The following is a 19858-nucleotide window of genomic DNA, read 5'->3' as shown; positions in this document are numbered from 1 at the left end:
CTTAAAGTAGGCTTCGTAATTTTGTGACTTCCTTTCCCGTATAATTTCCTGAATCTGTTTAACTTGGTCAAAGCAGCCTGGAAATTAATAATGTTCATCTCACTTGCAACTCAAAGAGCCCAGTCCCATGAATCTCCAGCGCTAATAGTGCACTGACTTCACGAGCAGTTCTAAATCTTTCGAATAGTTTTGCTTTCACGCTTTTGCGAGTTTCATTTTGGCACATAGTTCGTACTTTGTGTAAATGTTTCTTCCATTTAAGTTATTCATGTTCAGATTTTACGAAACGAAACCGGCTTTGATCTCTACTTAAGTTTATGCGTTTTCTTCTCCCTTTGTTGAATAAAAAAAATTACTGCGTTTTCATCGTCACTGAACGCTAGTACTGTACATTTTTCCTTTGGACTTGGAAGGTACTATATTTTAGTTCTCATCTTTAATTAGCACAACAATCATCGTTCCAACAACAATGCACTGAATTGTATGACCTATTTCCTGTTTCTTCTTGACGTATCCTGCCTACTCGTCAAATATAGGATGCCTAAGAAACCTGCTTTCTCAGATCGCTAGACAACAATTCAAACAAATCATATTAATGAAGTTCATTACAGAAAGAAATACAGATGTGTCGCAAGCAAAGGGCGACAGACAAACACGAAATCCCTTCAGTATATACAATTCGTAATACGAGAAATGTAATACAATTTCTAAGTCGCTGCGATACGAGTGCCAACGGCCTTGCCGCAGTGGTAACACCGGTTCCCGTCACATCACCGAAGTTAAGCGCTGTCGGGCTGGACTAGCACTTGGATGGGTGACCATCCGGTCTGCCACGCGCTGTTGGCAAGCGGGGTGCACTCAGCCCTTGTGAGGCAAACTGAGGAGCTAGATCGAGAAGTAGCGGCTCCTGTCTCGGAAACTGACATATGGCGGGGAGAGCGGTGTGCTGACCACATGATCCCCCATATCGGCATCCAGTGACACCTATGGTCTGAGAATGACACGGCGGCCGGTCGGTACCGTTGGGCCTTCATGGCCTGTTCGGGAGGAGTTTAGTTTAGTTTGCGATACGAGTGCCTACTCCTGATGCAGCTGTGGGTATCGTATAACTGCTAGTCTTCAACGGGAAGGTGACGTAGGATCATGGACGCTGCGCTGGACCGGAAGCTGTGCCTGCAGGGGACGTCAAGCTTCCGGTCGTACACCGCAATCCAGTCTTCGCTCTAGCGGAAACGTCCCCCGGAAAACGACCATAAGGGTACTCGTCCACCTCCTGAGGCCCATAATTAGATGTAGAAGGTGTCGGCTGCTGCGGTGTGGGCGGTTCCAGCTCAATCGATAGGAAGAGAGGAGGCGAAGGCTCCGTCTCTATGGTGTCGTCCCGCGGTGTCTTGATGACACCCTCTGGCGAGCTGTCCTCGGGATCCGTGTATCAGGGAGAAGAGACACAGAAGGATCGCCGTGCACCTGAAAGTGGCGAATTTGATTGTGATGGAGGCGCTGCGATCCACCCGGGCCTGAAATGAGATACATGCAAGCGCCAAGTCGACAAGGATCTCGCCTCTCGCCCATCGTTTGCTGCCGCTAAAATCCCGTAAAACACAGTATCAAGCGGCGGGAAGCGATACTTGCGGCCTTCCTTCGTCGCCGGATGCTGAGGAAGGTGGGGCAGGCGGAGCAATGTCCGATGGCAGTGGCCATGAAGCAATTCCGCCGGCGATGGTCCATCTCGTGGATGCGAACCATAGGAGGCGAGAAACAGTTGCAATGCTTGATCCCTGGTGTATGTGGTACAAACCTGCTGCTGCTTGACGTTTTGTTACAAAAAGTTCAGCGTCGCCGTTTGACTGTGAGTGGAACGGTGCACTATTTACATGCTGTGTGCCATTGTGTTCACAATCTTTCAGATTTATTTGACGTGATCTGAGGGCTGTTGTCCGACACTGTGACTTCAGGCAAACCTCCAAGGCCAAAAATAGAGGACAACGCCTGAAATGCGCTATGTGACGTTGTCGAGTTCATTGGCACAGCGTAAGGAAACTTGCTATAATCGGCTACCACAGTCAACCAATGAGTGTTCCAAAAAGGTCCCGCAAAGCCTAGGTGCACACTTTGCCATGCTGACTGCGACTTAGTCCAAGCAGAGAATTTTTGTGGCGGATCGGACTGCTTTTCCATACCCTGCCAGGTACAGTGTCAACGCGCTAACTGTTTCCTACGAACAATCGCCCAGTGTCCTTGGTGAAGTAGCTGCAATATCTCTATTTGCAAGGCTTTGGGGATCAAACGTGACTGTCCACTGTCATTTTGAACAAAAATCACACCAAGCTGTATAGCGAGGCTATGCCGACGTGCAAAGTACTGGCGCACTACAGAGTTCGTTATGCTATGCAATGAACGAGACCAAGATGCGCGAATGTATTTTAGCAAAATGTTCAAATCTGAATCAGCCTTCCGTCGCCTGTGCAATTCTCCTATACTTCAGTGGAAAGGATTGAAGCAATTCAGAATCCTGAGCATCGATGTGACAACAAGATGCAGCAGAAGCGTTAAAGTCTGTATGAGGGCCAATCGGAAGACGTGAAAGTCGGCCGTATTACCATGTTTATCTGTCGGACGATACACAATCCCGTACTGATACTGAGACAACAATAAAGCCTATCTTTGCAATTTTTGAGCAGTTCGTACAGGAATCGGCTTCATCGGATGAAACAAGGACTGCAATGGCTTGTATTCCATAACTAAGTAGAATTTTCTGCCATACAAATAGTGGTGGAATTTGGTGACACCATACACAATAACCCTACCTCTTTCTCTGTTTGTGGATAGTTACACTGAGCTTTGGACAACCCTTCTGATACGAAGGCAATAGGACTGTCTCTATCACCAAATCTGTGCGAAAGCACTGCACCGATTCCATAAGAAGAAGCCAAATGAGATTCTTTGGGGCTACAACTGACATGTATTAATCACAGTTTGTGGGTTGACTGTAAAGTCAGCACAGAGGTGAATGCGACCTAAAGGTTTGGGGAGCAAAACCAGTGGACCTGCCTACTGACTAGCTGATACAGACGCTATCTTGCAATTCCTTAAGTTCAGCAGCGACTTTGTTCTGTATTGCAATGTGAACAGTTCTGGCCTGGAAAAATTTGGGCTGAGCATATACTTTCATAGTAATATATGCAACAAAATTTTTAGCTTTGCCTAAACCTTCAGAAAGTTGTTCAGGGAATTCTTTCAGCAAGTGAGCTACACTATCATTGGCATTGAATGCAGTCACTGGCAACACATTGTCCTGAATTTGAAAGACATTTAAACCAAACGAATCAAGGCCAAATATGTTCTCACATTCGCATGATTCTAGCACACTGAAAGTCACAGTTCGCGTATGCGAGTGATACATGGCAGGCAAAGTACATTTTCCGTGAATGGGAATGTCTTGTCCATTATAAGCCATCAGGTGCGTGCTAGTTTTAGACTGGCATGGGGAGCCTAACAGTTCATATGTGTTACGATTCAGCAATGTAACAGAGGCACCCATGTTCAACTGAAAAATGGCTCTGAGCACTATGGGACTCAACTGCTGTGGTCATCAGTCCCCTAGAACTTAGAACTACTTAAACCTAACTAACCTAAGGACATCACACACAGCCATGCCCGAGACAGGATTCGAACCTGCGACCGTAGCAGTCGCACGGTTCCGGACTGCGCGCCTAGAACCGCGAGACCTGTTCAACTGAAATTTTAGAATTTTTCACTGAAATGGAAATGAACAAAAGTTTGTTGGACTGACGTGGCACTGTTTGCTTGCTAGATTTGCTGATACCTGCGGCAGCTTGGAATACACTGCATTAATGACATGGGCCTTGTGACTAAATTTTTGTGAGTGGACAGAATTCTTATATCTGTCCCATTGCAAAGACACGGATTGTGCATGTCCTTTCTTGCCACAAACTTTTTGGGATGGGCAGTCTTGGCGTTTGTGCTGTGAACAGCACTGTGGGCGTGACTTAATTCTGATCGCCTGTTTAGAGAGCTGTTTATGCAGCGTAGCGTGCACCTGCTGTCGCTGCCTAATGGGTCAGTTGTGAGCAAGGGGCGACTTGACCAGCCAAATTTGTACCTGCCAAATTTATCGGCTGACACAGCACCTGTATCGTACTAGTGCTAAAATGATGGATAAGACTGTTTCAAAATCTTTTCTCTGAGTCTGACATTAGTGACATAGTACATAATCACATCAAGCAACATTACATCCGAATGTAAAGCACCACAACCACATCTGAATTTACGTTTGCTCATCATACCCTGCAAATCTGTTATCCACTCATTATATATTTGTTCTGACGATTTCTTGCAATTAAGGAATTGGTACGTAGCTGCTATCACATTCACTTGTTGGTCATGATAGTTAGTTAGCGAATCTGCAACCTAATTATGGGAAAGTTCATGCAGAGTGGCATTAGGAAACAATTTATGAATGAGTCTAAACACTGCACTTCCTACTGTGTCAATAAGTAATGGACTTTCATTGAACCTGGTACATTGTGAGCAATTATGTGGGCTTAACCACTTGAGCCATTCCTCTTCTTCTTTGTGAAACTGGCGAAAAGGCAGTATAGCACTTTGAGCTGCTTTAGGTATAGATTGTTGTTCCATCGAGCGTGCAGTGTTGGCCAGTAGCTGCTGCACTGTGTTTAGCAGGGTTGATATTTGTTGGTTCTGAAACTGAAACATGTTCATTAGTTGCATTGCTTGTATCGCCTGCAGCTGTGGCGCCTGAGCAGGGGTGGGATAGGTGGGTTGCTCGTATTGGGAGATGCAAGTGCTACAAACAGACAAGGCAAGCAATAAAAAGAAGTACAAAAGCAAAGAAAAGTTCTGCAGTATCCACCTGAAAAAACTGATTAGGAAAAACACAATAAGGGACACTATTAAAGCAAGTAAACACAGAGAAAAGACAATACAGAATTAAGGATCCAGCAAAACACAAAAGCCCACGAACAAAAACAGGTTGCCACTTTGGGATCCGTTGACAGTCTCATCGCCACTGTTGTATCCTGCCTACTTGTCAAATATGTGATGTCTAGGACACCTGCTCTCTCGGATCGCTAGAGAACAATTCAAGCAAATCGTATTAATGAAGTTTATTACAAAAGCAAATGGTAACAGTACTTAACTTTGTGAAATGCATATGTGTCGCAAGCAAAGGGCGACAGACAAAGAAATCCCTTTAATATATACGATTCGTAATACAAGAGAAGTAATATAGTTCCCAAGGCATGGCTATACAAGTGCCTATTCTTGATGCCGCTGTGGAAGTCGTGGAACTGCTAGTCTTCAACTGGGTCGCAGCCAGGTGGCGCAGCGCTTATGTCCTCTTGGTGCCGAGGGCGCTGCCGTCAGGTTGTTGTCCTAGCGAGGGATCGGTCCGCGTGCAATTGGCTCACGTCTTCTTCACAGCTTTCTCTGCTTTAAGGTTCCCGACTGGCGTGCGGCGCCTGACTTTATGCCAGAACACTTCTAATGTTTCCAAAATTTCTAACGAAATCTCGACATCATTGAAACGAATGTCCAAGAAATTAATTAATAAATAGCACATATGTAGGTCTTCAAGAAAAGTAAGTGACCTCGGCTGCATACCACGTTTTTTAAATTTTATCTTTGCATTAATTGTATGCCACACTGCTGTGAAAATATGGAACCGGCACAAAGATAGATGCTGTTAACAAATCTTTTCGTATATTCATATTAAGCTTTACCTCCATTGTTAACACTTAGCGATACCACAAAGGCAACTACTAATTGTTATGGATATTAAATTAGTTGCAAATTCGTGCAAATAGCAGCTGTGAGAGATTGAGTCAAAGAAACCATCAACGGAAACTGAAGCTCGCTATGCAAATTATGATCACACTGTGCGGTGTTTTCTGTTTACCGATGTGTCGTCAGTAAAGGATATGTGCTGCTGTGTTGCGCCTGCTCTGTCTGCTACAGAAACTGAAGGGCCGGCCGCGGTGGCCGAGCGGTTCTAGGCGCTACAGTCCGGAACTGCGCTGCTGCTACGGTCGCAGGTTCGAATCCAGCCTCGGCCGTGGATGTGTGTGATGTCCTTAGGTTAGTTAGGTTTAAGTAGTTCTAAGTTCTAGGGGACTGATGACCTCAGATGTTAAGTCCCATAGTGCTCAGAGCCATTCGAACCATTTAGAAACTGAAGGGATGTACACTTGTCCAGCCGTCAGGCGAGCTAGGAATTTGGCAAACTTCAACATAAACAAAAATAATTGCAGTGTGTCTTGGCAGCTAAAATTTTGATACTGTGTTTCTTTCGATTTTTTCTTCTTCGGAATATTTCGTCCATAAGGACGGCATTATGAGGGAAGCGACTGTTGATCAATACAAATTAAAGAGGTTCTGCGTCATCCACTTATTTATTTTGCCGCTACGCGTCTGTTCTCTTCGGCAACACCAGCTATGTAAATAAACGATTCTCCACCTGAAGACGATGGTGTGAACTATCGAAATGCGTAATGGCAAAATAAACAAGTGCCTGACACAGAATCTGTTTTGTTTGTATTCTTCCCGTTTAAAAAATTTCAGGGCTTGATTCGAGATCGGAGTGGACAGGCCCCTCGTAAGTGATGCAAAGAAGCAAGTGGAGCATCACAAGCCAGATATGACAAATATCATCACAACAGATTTCCTCAATAACAGCAGACATGCAGTTTATTATTAACTGGAATGTAATGACACAAAGGAATCGAGACCGATGCTACAAATAAGAGCGTTTACGAAAAATGTTTGTGTTTGCCTTTAAATTAGGACCCATATCAGTCCACAACTTATAGGATTTTTGTACGTCGTTTTTGGTTGGACACAGTAATTTTCATTTCAATTAAAAAAATTATTATTTGTTTTCAGTTTATTCGTTTATTTATTTTGTTACGCCTAATTTCAAGGAGACTTACGACTGGGAAGTGACAATAAATCTGAAGAATTTCTGTTAAGAACTGAAATGATGATCAACGTGAAATAAAGTTAAAAGACATTATTCTAATTGTACATCTACATATATACTCCGCTAGCCACCAAGCGGAGTGTGGCGGAGGGCACAATTCGCGTCAAAGTCATATTACCCCCCTCTGTTCCACTCGCAGATCGCGCGAAGGAAAAACGACTGTCTGAACGCCTCAATACGAGCTCTAATTTCCCTTACTTTGAATGATGATGATTAAGCGATTTGAAAGTTGGTGGTAATAATAAGTGCTCTACATCCTCGGCGAAGATTGGATTTCGGAATTTAGTGAACAGACCGTTCTGTATAGCGCATCGTCTGTCTGCAAGTGTGTCCCACTTTAAACTTTCTATGAGATTTGTAACGCTCTCGTGATGGCTAAATGTACCAGTCACGAATCTTGCCGCTCTTCTTTGGACCTTCTCAGTGTCTTGAATCAGACCCAACTCGTAAGGGTCCCATACAGATGAACAACACACTAAGACTGAACGAACTAACGTATTGTAAGCTATTTCCTTTGTTGAAGGATTGCATCGCTTCAGGATTCTACCAATAAAACACAATCTAGAGTTCTCCTTACCCGTTACTTATGTAATCTGATCATTCCATTTGAGATCATTTCGAATGGTCACACCCAGATACTGGACTTATGTTACCGCTACCAAAGACTGATCATTTATTTTGTTGTTGTTGTTGTGGCCTTCAGTCCTGAGACTGGTTTGATGCAGCTCTCCATGCTACTCTATCCTGTGCAAGCTTCTTCATCTCCCAGTACCTACTGCAACCTACATCCTTCTGAATCTGCTTAGTGTATTCATCTCTTGGTCTCCCTCTACGATTTTTACCCTCCACGCTGCCCTCCAATGCTAAATTTGTGATCCCTTGATGCCTTAAAACATGTGCTACCAACCGATCCCTTCTTCTAGTCAAGTTGTGCCACAAACTTCTCTTCTCCCCAATCCTATTCAATACCTCCTCATTAGTTACGTGATCTACCCACCTTATCTTCAGCATTCTTCTGTAGCACCACATTTCGAAAGCTTCTATTCTCTTCTTGTCCAAACTATTTATCGTCCAGGTTTCACTTCCAAACATGGCTACACTCCATACAAATACTTTCAGAAACGACTTCCTGAGACATAAATCTATACTCGATGTTAACAAATTTCTCTTCTTCAGAAACGATATCCTTGCCATTGCCAGTCTACATTTTAAATCCCCTCTACTTCGACCATCATCAGTTATTTTGCTACCCAAATTGCAAAACTCCTTTACTACTTTAAGTGTCTCATTTCCTAATCTAATTCCCTCAGCATCACCCGACTTAAGTCGACTACATTCCATTATCCTCGTTTTGCTTTTGTTGATGTTCATCTTATATCCTCCTTTCAAGACACTGTCCATTCCGTTCAACTGCTCTTCCAAGTCCTTTGCTGTCTCTGACAGAATTACAATGTCATCGGCGAACCTCAAAGTTTTTACTTCTTCTCCATGAATTTTAATTTATTTTGTACTCATGCATTAATGGGGATTTTCGCCTATTTATACGCAGTAGGTTACACTTACTAATATTGAGAGATAACTGCCAGTCATTACACCACGCATTTAATTTCTAGAAATCCTCATTGATTTGTTCACAACTTTCGTGTGGTACTACTTTCCTGTAGACTGCAGCATCATCGGCAAACAGTCTAAGGCCGCTGTTCAATACCATCAACCAGATCGTTTATGTAAATCGTAAAATGCAGAGGACCTATTACGCTGCCCTGGGGCACACCTGAAGTTACTCTTGTTTCTGTTGAAGTTACCCCGTTCAGGACGACATACTGCTCCCTGCCGGTTAGAAAACTTTCTATCCAACCACATATGTCATTGGACAGACCGTAAGCGCGCACTTTTTGTAGCAAGCGACAGTGCGGAACTGAGTCGAAAGCCTTTCGAAAGTCGAGAAATATGGCATCCACCTGGGAGCCGGTATCTAGAGCCTATTGTATGTCATGCACAAAGAGGGCCAGCTGTGTCTCGCATGACCGCTGTTTCCTAAAACCCTGACGGTTTCTGCAGAGGAGCTTCTCAGAGTCTAGAAAGGTCATCATGTCTAAACACAAAATATGTTCCATGATTCTACAACAAATCGATGTCAGGGAAATTGGCCGGTAGTATATGCTTCTGATTTTCTACCCTTTTTATAGATTGCTATGACTTGGGCCTTCTTCCAGTCCCGTGGAACCTTCCGCCGTTCCAATGATCTCTGATAGATGACTGGTGCTATATTTGTAGCATAGTCAACATAAAATCTTACGGGGATACCGTCTGGGCCAGATGCCTTTCTGGCGTCTAAGGATCTTAACTGTTTTACAATCCCAGATACATTAAACACTATGTCAGCCATCCTTTCGTTTGTTCGATAATGGAAAGGGGGAATGGCGCTGCAGTCCTCAATCGTAAACGAGTTTTTGAAAGCTAGGTTTAGAATTTCATCATCAGTTTACATTACCCGTACTGTCAGCAAGAGAAGGTATTGAATTACTTGTAGCGTTCATAGATTTACGTACGACCAAATTTTTTGGGGTTGTTTTTAGAATCCGTAGATAAAATATTGCTTTCAAATTCGTTAAAAGAGTCTCTAATTGTACTTCTGACAACTGCTTTCATTTCGCATAATTTCTGTTTGTCAGCGGGGCAGTGATTACGTTTAAAACGACTGTGCACAATTCTCTGCTTTCTCAGCAACTTCCTAATATGTTTCTTGTACCAGGGTGGATCCTTTCCCTCCCCTACACTTTTACTAGGCACATACTTCTCTAGCACATGGTGGACAATACCTTTAAATTCCGACCAAAGATGCCCCGCGCTGAATGCGTGGAGCTGACTATGATGAGATTCATTAATGACACTTTTATTTGCTTTCCCAAACAAGAAAACTCTACGATGTTTCTTTTTTTTTCTTTCAACTTGCACTGACATAGAAGCCACAACGACATTATGGGCGCTAATACCTTCTTCTAGATTAACTTCCTCAAAAAGATCAGGTCTGTTTGTCGCCAAGATATCTAATATGTTCCCATCTCGAGTTGGTTTTCTAACCAATTGCTCAAGGTTGAATGTTGAGAGCACTTGTAGGATAACTTCACACGAATCTTTGCTTCTTCCCCCTGTGATAAACGTGTAATTTTCCCAGTCAATGGATGCTAGATTAAAGTCTCCACCTATAACTAATGGATAATTTGGGTATTTACTTCCTATGTACTCAAGACTTTCCCTGAAACGTTCTGCGACGTTTGTTGTGGTGCTGGTGGTCTATAAAAACATCCTAATACAATGGTCAATCCTTGTCTGATTGACAGCTTTATCCAGACAGAATTTCTACCATATAGAAGAGATTGGAAGTTTCCATATCTGAAATCTCGCGCTTAAATTAGTGTTATTTAGCCTGAAGATCCTGAGTTTCAGCACATTGGACGGACGTGATCCGTTATTTTGTCATTTTGTTTCTGATGTAAATCCATGTAAGGATTATATACGAACTAAATTATTGTTTTATGATTGAGGAAATACTGAGAAGACTGTTTGCTTTTCTTTTCTGTTTCTCATTGACGAGATTTTGGCAGCAGAATAAGAGGCTAATGGCGTTAAATAAGATCGTTTCAAAACTCTGTAAGCAAGTACGCAACAAAGTTTCACGAGTGCTACAGTACACTGATGTTTCTCTCGTAAGCAGCAAGTTAGTAATTTTAGGTGCATGTGTTTGTTCTGCTCTGACTGACGTCCGAGGACCATTTTTTTCTCACTGGAACCATTTGGCCGGCTTTATGAAACAGGTTTAATATTTAATCAAAGCACCTTCAGTCAGACGTCGTAATTTTCATATCGTAAGTATTCAGGTCCGGCACATTTATCATGCGCAGGTGTTTCTGATCAAGATGCATATATGCATCACAAATGTACCGACGAACAAAGTGGTGAATCACCCAAGGTGACTTACGTTAACGTCATACATATCACCCACCACGAAGTAGATCTGCGTGATTAATGGACGGGCGTGATTCCGCGGAATCGTTCAGGAGCTTACGACCTTCTGTAGAACGTTCTGGTTTGGGTAAGTCGAAAGACTGGCTGTGCTCCCAAGCCCGCCTTGTCGTGCACTTTCGGAAAACACTGTTAAACAGTCACCAGCTGCCTCACAGTTACTAAAAGGAAACGCGTAAAGACAGTAGAGAAACCACAATTGGTTGACACGATACTTCAAACGTCTGACATAAATCTTAAGAACTAGCTTTATTTGCGATATTTACAGATGATATTTCTGCAGCTACATCTGTATTCCGCAAGCCGCCTGATGTTGCGCACTGTAGCGTACTTTATGTACGACATCACTTCCTATCTTTTACCGTTGCCGTCGCGAAGGTTTTTAACAAGATTTTGGGGAGATGTTTTTAATGTGTCAACAGGGTGGCTGGCTCACCCAGGTTTTTTGTAAGTGGTCAGCCAGTCACATTTTCCTCTGCTGTTCTTTTAGCTCTTCTGTGTTTTGTTTTCCCTCTGTTTTAATTTCTTGATTAGCTATCTTACCTGCTCATTGGTTTTAGTGCATGTGGGAGTGCCTCTGCGATAGAGTAATTGTGTGGTCATTTCGTGTGGATGCTTGTACGACAGTTTTCGTCATTATACACATTCGTTTATTTTAATCATTGTTCGGGAGCAGATAACCTCGCCGTTGGGCGCCCATAAGATCCCCAAACCACACACACACAATGTTTTATTGGAAGAACTATTGTTGGTAAGCCCATGTGTGAGCTCGAATCTCTCATAGTTCTTTCGCGAGATGTACAGTGTGGTGTCACCGCTAGACACCACACTTGCTAGGTGGTAACTTAAATCGGCCGCGGTCCTGTAGTACATGTCGGACCCGCGTGTCGCCACTGTGTACTCGCAATCCTAGCGCCACCACATGGCAGGTCACAAGACACGGACATGACCTCGCCCCAGTTGTACGGACGACATAGCTTGCGACTAGACCTATCAAGTATTCCTCTCATTTGCCGAGAGACAGATTAAATAGCCTTCAGCTAGTCCATCGCTACTACCTAGCAAGGCGCCATGTGTATCATTGCTAATTGCTTACTACTATGCAAGAGATGTATTTCAACAAGAACAAGACTACATTAAAGTTAAGTATATTGACAATCTCTCTTCTTTTCTTTATAGTTTTTCATCCAGTCTCCTGTTTCAGAATTTACGCCCGTCTGCGTTAGTTTCGCGTGCACCTAGCCACTCATTGTGTCGAGACCTTAGGGAATCGACACAACAATATTTTGGCGACGAGGATGGGATGCCGCGCCCACGTTGCAGTCTTTGTGTTATACTTGCTCTAATTTGCTTGTGTCATGGCTTCGCCGCATTCTCCAGATGTACTGTCCGAATTTTTTCGCTTGCAGAATCAGCAGACGCAGGCGTTATTGGAAGCCCTTGGACAGCTCGTCCAGGGTCAACGTGCGCTGCAAACCGATGCGGCGGCAGCCGCTTCTTCGCTACCGCAGCCACACAACGCTGTCGCACCGCCATTTAGGCCCTTCGAGGCCACAACCGAAAGCTGGACTGAGTGGGCCGATCAGTTCAACTTCCACCTCACTGCTTATGGAATTCAAGGTAAAGAGCGGCAGCCGTTTTTGCTTTCTTGTGTCGGTGTGTCTACCTACCGGGTGATAGTGAAATTGTTTCCCCGACGCGACGTAGCAACTCTGACCTACGAGGAAATTTTGTCGGCTTTAGATGCCTATTTCAAAGAAACAGTTAATGTTGTTGCAAAACGGTATACGTTTTTTCGTACAAAACGTACGGCCGGTCAGACTAATAGGGAGTGGGTAGCAACTTTGCAAGGACTTACTAGAGACTGCGCGTTTGCCTGTGAATGTGGCCTCCCATATTCAGATACTATGGTGCGTGATGCAATTGCACAAAACGTTTCTGATCTTCGCATAAGGGAACAGATTTTGAAGCTAGTTAATCCCTCCCTGCAACAAGTGATAGACATATTGGACAGGCAAGACACACTTGACTTTGCTCAGGAATCATTTGAAACTTCGCCAGCAGTGTGTCACGTTAATCGGCCCGCCCGGCCCGCTGCACGGGACGCTAAGCGGCCCTCGCGCCCGACTTCGCAGCGGCAGCCTAGCTTGCAACCACGTGCGCCGCGTAAGCAAGCAAATGCAGTGAAATCTTGCCCGCGGTGTGCCACTAGACATTCGCGTGAAAATTGCCCGTCACGCCAAGCTATTTGCTTTTACTGTCAAAAGAAAGGACATGTACAAAGTGTTTGCCAGAAAAAGCTTCGGTCAGACAATCACACCAATTCCAGGCCCTTTGCTTCGCGCCGGAATCGAACCCAGGACAATCAGGCTCGTGGACCTTCGCCCATGGACATTCATGTAGTTCATGCCCACCCGTCCAGTGACACTTTAGCTAACAGTGACTGTGTTCGTCCCACCCAAAGTGTGCGTCGACGTCGCCGGAAATCCCGTAAAGTCGCAAGTGCTTCTGTACCTGTCTCCGTTCAAATTGCACGAGACAGTCGCTCTTGTCGTCAACAAGACAATAAACTTTTTGTGGACTTAGACTTTGTAGGAAAAGTGATCCCATTCCAGCTCGATACCGGAGCTGCTGTTTCATTGCTCAATCACGACACGTACAAACAACTGGGCGCCCCGCCATTGCGTGCCGCAAATGTTACGTTAACTAGTTACTCAGGACAGCATATACCTGTGTTAGGACAGTGCAGCCTTCTTGCCACATACAAGGGACAGACAAAACTTGTGTCATTTTATGTTCTTCGTTCCTCTAGTGCAGTGAACTTGTTTGGTTTAGATTTGTTTCAATTGTTTAATTTGTCTATAGTGAATCAGGTCCTATCAGTGAATCAGACTGTGCCTTCCGCCAGTGTTTCTAGTCTTTGTGAAGAATTTGCAGACATTTTTGCACCGGGCCTTGGTTGCGCTAAGAACTATGAAGCGCATTTGGAACTGAAAGACAACGCGCACCCGAAATTTTTCAGAGCGCGCAATGTTCCCCACGCATTGCGTGATGAGGTCGCACGAACATTGCACGATTTAGAATCTCAAGGTGTAATTGAACGTGTGCAGGCTTCTCTCTGGGCCTCACCCTTAGTAATTTTGCCAAAACCTTCCGGAAAATTGAGACTTTGCGTGGACTTCAAGGCAACTGTGAATCCACAACTTGTGACTGCTACTTTTCCTTTGCCCCGCCCGGAAGATCTTTTTGACAAACTGTGCCCGGGAAAATATTTTTCAAAATTGGACCTAGCAGATGCGTACTTGCAAATACCTGTGGACGAAGAATCCCAGCGCGTCTTAGTGGTAAACACGCATCTTGGCTTGTATCGCTTCAAAAGACTGCCGTTCGGGTGTGCATCCGCCCCTGCTTTGTTTCAGCAATATTTACAAACTATTTGTGCGTCGGTCCCTACTGCTGCGAACTATCTGGACGATATTGTGATCTCAGGAAAGACAGAAGCCGAACATTTGCAGAATCTCCGGACCTTATTTCAGGTCTTGCGTCAGAATGGTCTTCGCTTGAGGAAGGACAAATGTGTGTTTTTTGCTCGTGACTTACCGTACCTGGGGCATGTCATCAATGCCCAAGGTATACATCCGAGTCCAGAGCACCTTCGTGCCATACAGGACTTGCCGTCACCGCAGAACTTAAGACAGCTACAGAGTGTGCTGGGTAAGGTAAATTATTATTCAAAGTTTGTGCGCAATGCTTCTTCCATTTCAGCTCCGCTTCATCGCTTACGCCGTAAAGGTGTTCCGTTCGTCTGGACGACGGACTGCGAACGCGCCTTTCGCCAGTTGAAATCGGCGTTACTTTCCAATACTTGCCTTACGCCATTCGATCCCCGAAAACCCCTTTTGTTGATGGTAGATGCATCGGATTTCGGGATCGGTGCTGTGCTTGCACACAAAGATGGCTCGCATGATCGCCCTATTGCCTTTGCGTCCAAATTGCTCTCATCTGCGCAACGAAATTATTCACAAATAGAGAAGGAAGCTTTGGCTCTTGTGTTTGGTGTAACAAAGTTTCACGATTTCTTGTATGGTCGTCACTTTACAATCATCACGGACCACAAACCTTTGACATCACTTTTTCATCCAAACAAGCCTGTACCTCCACGTACAGCGCAGAAATTCATTCGCTGGTCTCTTTTTCTCTCGCAGTACCGCTACGATATCTTGTATCGGTCCACTGCTAAGCACGGAAACGCTGATGCGTTGTCCCGTTTGCCTGTTGCTGAGGATAAAGCATTCGATTCTTCCGAACTTGCTTGCATGTTCATTGATTCGGAAGCCGATGACGTGGTCACATCGTTTCCGATTGATTTTCGTCGTGTAGCTACAGCCACAGCTGCTGACCCTGTCCTTGCTTCTGTTTTGCGTTTTGTTGCTACGCAATGGCCCTTGTCAAAGTCACGGATCGAGGATCCTTTGGTTCGCCGTTTTTTTGCTCACAAGGAGAGACTTTTTGTACGACGTGGTGTTTTGTTGTTGCGTTCCGATAATGATCAATCCCGAGTCGTAGTCCCACGTTCGTTACAGTCCTCTGTCTTACGGCTTCTTCACCAAGGACATTGGGGTATAGTGCGAACGAAACAACTTGCTCGACAGCACTGTACTTGGTTCGGAATCGATGCTGCGATTGCGAATATGTGCTCCTCCTGCGTGGCGTGTGCCGAACAACAATCCGCACCGCCGCGGAAATTCTTTGCATGGCCGAAAGCCACTTCCCCTTGGCAACGCTTGCACATCGATTTTGCTGGTCCATTCTGGAATGCTCGATGGTTGGTTGTGGTCGATGCTTTCAGTAATTTTCCTTTTGTTGTCCGGATGTCTTCCACGACGTCTTCTGCCACAATCCAAGCCTTGTCTGCTATCTTTTGCATTGAAGGTCTTCCGCAGACTATTGTTTCCGACAATGGCCCACAATTCATGTCCGCAGAATTTCAGTCATTCTGCCAGGCCAATGGTATTCAACATCTGACGTCCGCGCCGTTTTCGCCTCAGTCAAACGGTGCCGCTGAACGATTGGTCCGGACTTTCAAGTCACAGATGTTGAAGTTGAAAGAGTCGCATTCTCGGGAGGACGCTTTGTTGCTCTTTTTGTCCTCATATCGCTCTCAGCCCCGCGATGGTCGCTCGCCGGCTGAATTGCTCCATGGTCGTCCTCATCGAACTCTGATGTCTTTGCTGCATCCGCCACATCAGGTTCCTGTGCAGCGGCAGACTCCTGCTTTTGCTCCTGGCGACGTTGTCTATTATCGCAACTATCGCGGTTCACAGCGTTGGCTCGCAGGGCGCATTCTTCGCTGCCTCGGCCGCGCGATGTATTTGGTTTTGGGGGCCTCTGGTGAGGTGCGTCGGCATCTCAATCAGCTGCGCCTCTGTCGTCGCCTGGGTTCTGCCGCTCCCCGTCTGCTTTCAGCGACGGAGCCGTCAGGTCAGCGCCCTGGGGACCCATCTACTGGCTCGCCTCATCCCCAGGTGTTACCGACGATGCCTTCCATTTTGCCTCATGGCGTCGCGCCGCCGCAGCCGCCGCCGGCGCCGCCAGCAGCGGACGCTTCGCTGCAGCCGCCTCGCGCCTCCCTGGGTCACGCGCCGCCGCTTGCTTCCCGTGACCAGCCGTCCTCCGCCATGGACCTCTTGCCCGCTCCGGACCAGATGTCGTCTTCGCCCGTCGGGTGCTCCGACCACATGGAGGTCGACCCCGCGGCTCCTCTTATATCATTACGTGCGCATACACCTCATGTTGACGTGCACCCTGGACTAGGTTTGCAGGCGTTTCCTAGCTCCCCTCGGACCGAATGGCCGGGTGCGGGTGGCACAGCCTCGCCTGTTGTTAGGCTCCCCACCTCATCGCATACGTCAACATGGGGTCCTCCCCACGGCGGGCGGAAGCCTTATCTCACGACCGTTCGCCGATTTGCGGGGGAGGAATGTGGTGTCACCGCTAGACACCACACTTGCTAGGTGGTAACTTAAATCGGCCGCGGTCCTGTAGTACATGTCGGACCCGCGTGTCGCCACTGTGTACTCGCAATCCTAGCGCCACCACATGGCAGGTCACAAGACACGGACATGACCTCGCCCCAGTTGTACGGACGACATAGCTTGCGACTAGACCTATCAAGTATTCCTCTCATTTGCCGAGAGACAGATTAAATAGCCTTCAGCTAGTCCATCGCTACTACCTAGCAAGGCGCCATGTGTATCATTGCTAATTGCTTACTACTATGCAAGAGATGTATTTCAACAAGAACAAGACTACATTAAAGTTAAGTATATTGACAATCTCTCTTCTTTTCTTTATAGTTTTTCATCCAGTCTCCTGTTTCAGAATTTACGCCCGTCTGCGTTAGTTTCGCGTGCACCTAGCCACTCATTGTGTCGAGACCTTAGGGAATCGACACAACATACAGTATCGTTCAAAAGTAGTCTGTAGTTAAACTAGTAGGTTGGTAGGCGTGTTTATTTATGCGCGGAATGAAAACAAATCGGTTGTCCAGGTAGAAGGCTGACTGACCTTGACGCAGTTACATGTATTGATTGCTGATTACAGGTAAGCATGGGTATTAGCAATAAGCAGTGTTTCCAAGTACGATTGTTGATATCCTTAAAAATATCGGGAATCCTTTATATCGATGTTTCCTGCCCTCGATAAATCGAAACAGTGTATCGATATATCGACGGACGAGGTATTGACGTACCTAGATACACTTTAAATATACTGCCGGTTTTAGAGCTGTATATTTAGGTATTGATTGATTACTACACATTCTGTGCATCAACAAGCTAGCAGCCTGCCTATTATTATCCCCCTTAGAGCAAGAATTGAAATGAGAACAATTCACGTTCATTCTTGGCGATAACCACTTTGCTAACAATGGTAACTGCATGTAAGTGCTACAATAAAAGATGTCCGATGGATCCGTTGTTAGGTTTCTTCACATATCGGATTTGTCCGGAACGGTTCACGATGCCTTCTCTATTGTTTTCGTTTCTGCCAACCCCAGTGACCTAGCAGCTGTAGTGTCAGAACTACGTACAGAAGCTAAACGTTGCGGATTCTGTTGGTAACCCCAAAGACCAATCTTGTCATTTAGATTTTTGTTCATCATTTTCAGCAACTGTTTTTGAAGAATAGGGGTGTGAAGAAGTGGCATATTAGTTGAGTTGAAATTGTTTATAAATGCAACTGGTGTGCTATTTCATCACATAGGAAATCTTGTTATTCCATTCTCATCGCCACTCCACGATCTGCTACATATACTTCCTTCACACAGTCAATAGTTAATGATTGGACGTGTTGAAACCTCGAAAAGTAGAAATACTCCTTCACAAAGTGAAAGTGAAATTACGTATTACTACAACTTCAAATATTTACCAAAAATTGTAAAAATAATACAATAATAAAGAAAGATATCGGCTCTCGATATTGCTATTTTGATATCTATGGGAAAATGTCGCCGATATATTTCGACATTCGTTTAAAAGAAATCGATAATTAGATATTTTATCAGCAGCCCTACTTCCAAGAGGTTCAGAAGTATGTTGTAAAACGGGAAGATTGCAAAGAACCTAACTACATAAAGCAAATCTGATTCAAATATTTTTACTACTTGCAGCAACGCCTAAAGCTAAAGAATATTCAGTAAATTTCAGACACGCTGTTCTTAAGAGCACTGAGTCAAGGACAACCTCAACCTTTCGTTGCGAAGATGTTTGGAGTCTCACAACATCCTGTGAGCGTCCGGGCCCGGCTCCAGAAATAAAGGTGGACGATAGAGAATGCACGACGTGGTTGGACCCGAAACGCCACCCAAAAAGAAGATAGGATCATTCGAAGGCACTCGATAGCTTATTCCAAAAAGTTAGCCGTGGCAGTACGTGATGATCTACAGGTAAAAAACAGGATAAAAGTCCTTGATTCGACAGTTAAATGACACTTAACAGCTACAGATATGAATGGCAGGCGACCTTCTCGAAAATCTATGGTAAGTGCGAAAAACAGGAAAACCAGACAACTACAGTTTGCTAAGAAGTAAGCGACATGGACTGCTGGAGACCGGTCATAGTCTATGGAGTGATGAAAGCAAGTTTAATTTTTTATCGTCACATGGGTTGCAGTACGTTCGAGGACTGACAAACAAGAGTAACGGCAGAAAGTACTAGGTAGGCGCCATGCAACCGGGGGAGGAAGTACCATGGTGTGGGGCTGTTTCTCACGAAGTGGTGTAGGTCCTCTCGTCGAAATTTATGTGTAAGGGATAGATTGAAGTATGGTGCAATATTAACATACCATTTGATACCTCAAGGGAGAAGAAATATACCGCGTAATTGTTAATTCTAGCATGAGAGCTATCCGAAGCACCCTTCTGGTCATGCGGAGACACTTCTGAAGCAGCAGAAAGTAAAGGTAATCGATGGCCAAGCCAAAATCCATACTTAAACACCATAGTACATCTTTGGGGCAAGCTGGATAGACATGTTCGCCTACAGAACTATACGAACAACGAGGCTTCCTACAAGGAACTGTGTGAGCAATGCAAGAAGATATCCCAGGTATGAGTGGACAAACTCGTGGTATTTATGTCACACACGCAAAGGGATATGCAACCAAGTATCAAGCCAAGAACATAATGGGTCACGATTTCATTAGCATTCTTTTCTTTTACTTTATACAAAATTCTTTTGAGCCTTTGTAATTTGTTCATTTGTGTTTTGTTATTGATGCAAAAATTAGAATTCTATAATATGTGTAAAAAGGCGA

The 19858-nt window shown here is 44.9% G+C and overlaps 1 pseudogene; it reads left to right on the top strand.

Annotated features, from left to right (window-relative positions):
• Positions 1-728: 728 nt before the first annotated feature.
• Positions 729-846, top strand: LOC126238103 (5S ribosomal RNA; annotated as a pseudogene).
• Positions 847-19858: the final 19012 nt, after the last annotated feature.

The sequence above is a fragment of the Schistocerca nitens genome, chromosome 2 (genome assembly GCF_023898315.1).
Source record: "Schistocerca nitens isolate TAMUIC-IGC-003100 chromosome 2, iqSchNite1.1, whole genome shotgun sequence".
Lineage (NCBI taxonomy): Eukaryota > Metazoa > Arthropoda > Insecta > Orthoptera > Acrididae > Schistocerca > Schistocerca nitens.
Note: the sequence above shows the minus strand (reverse complement) of the source record. Positions and strands in the feature narration are given on the sequence as shown.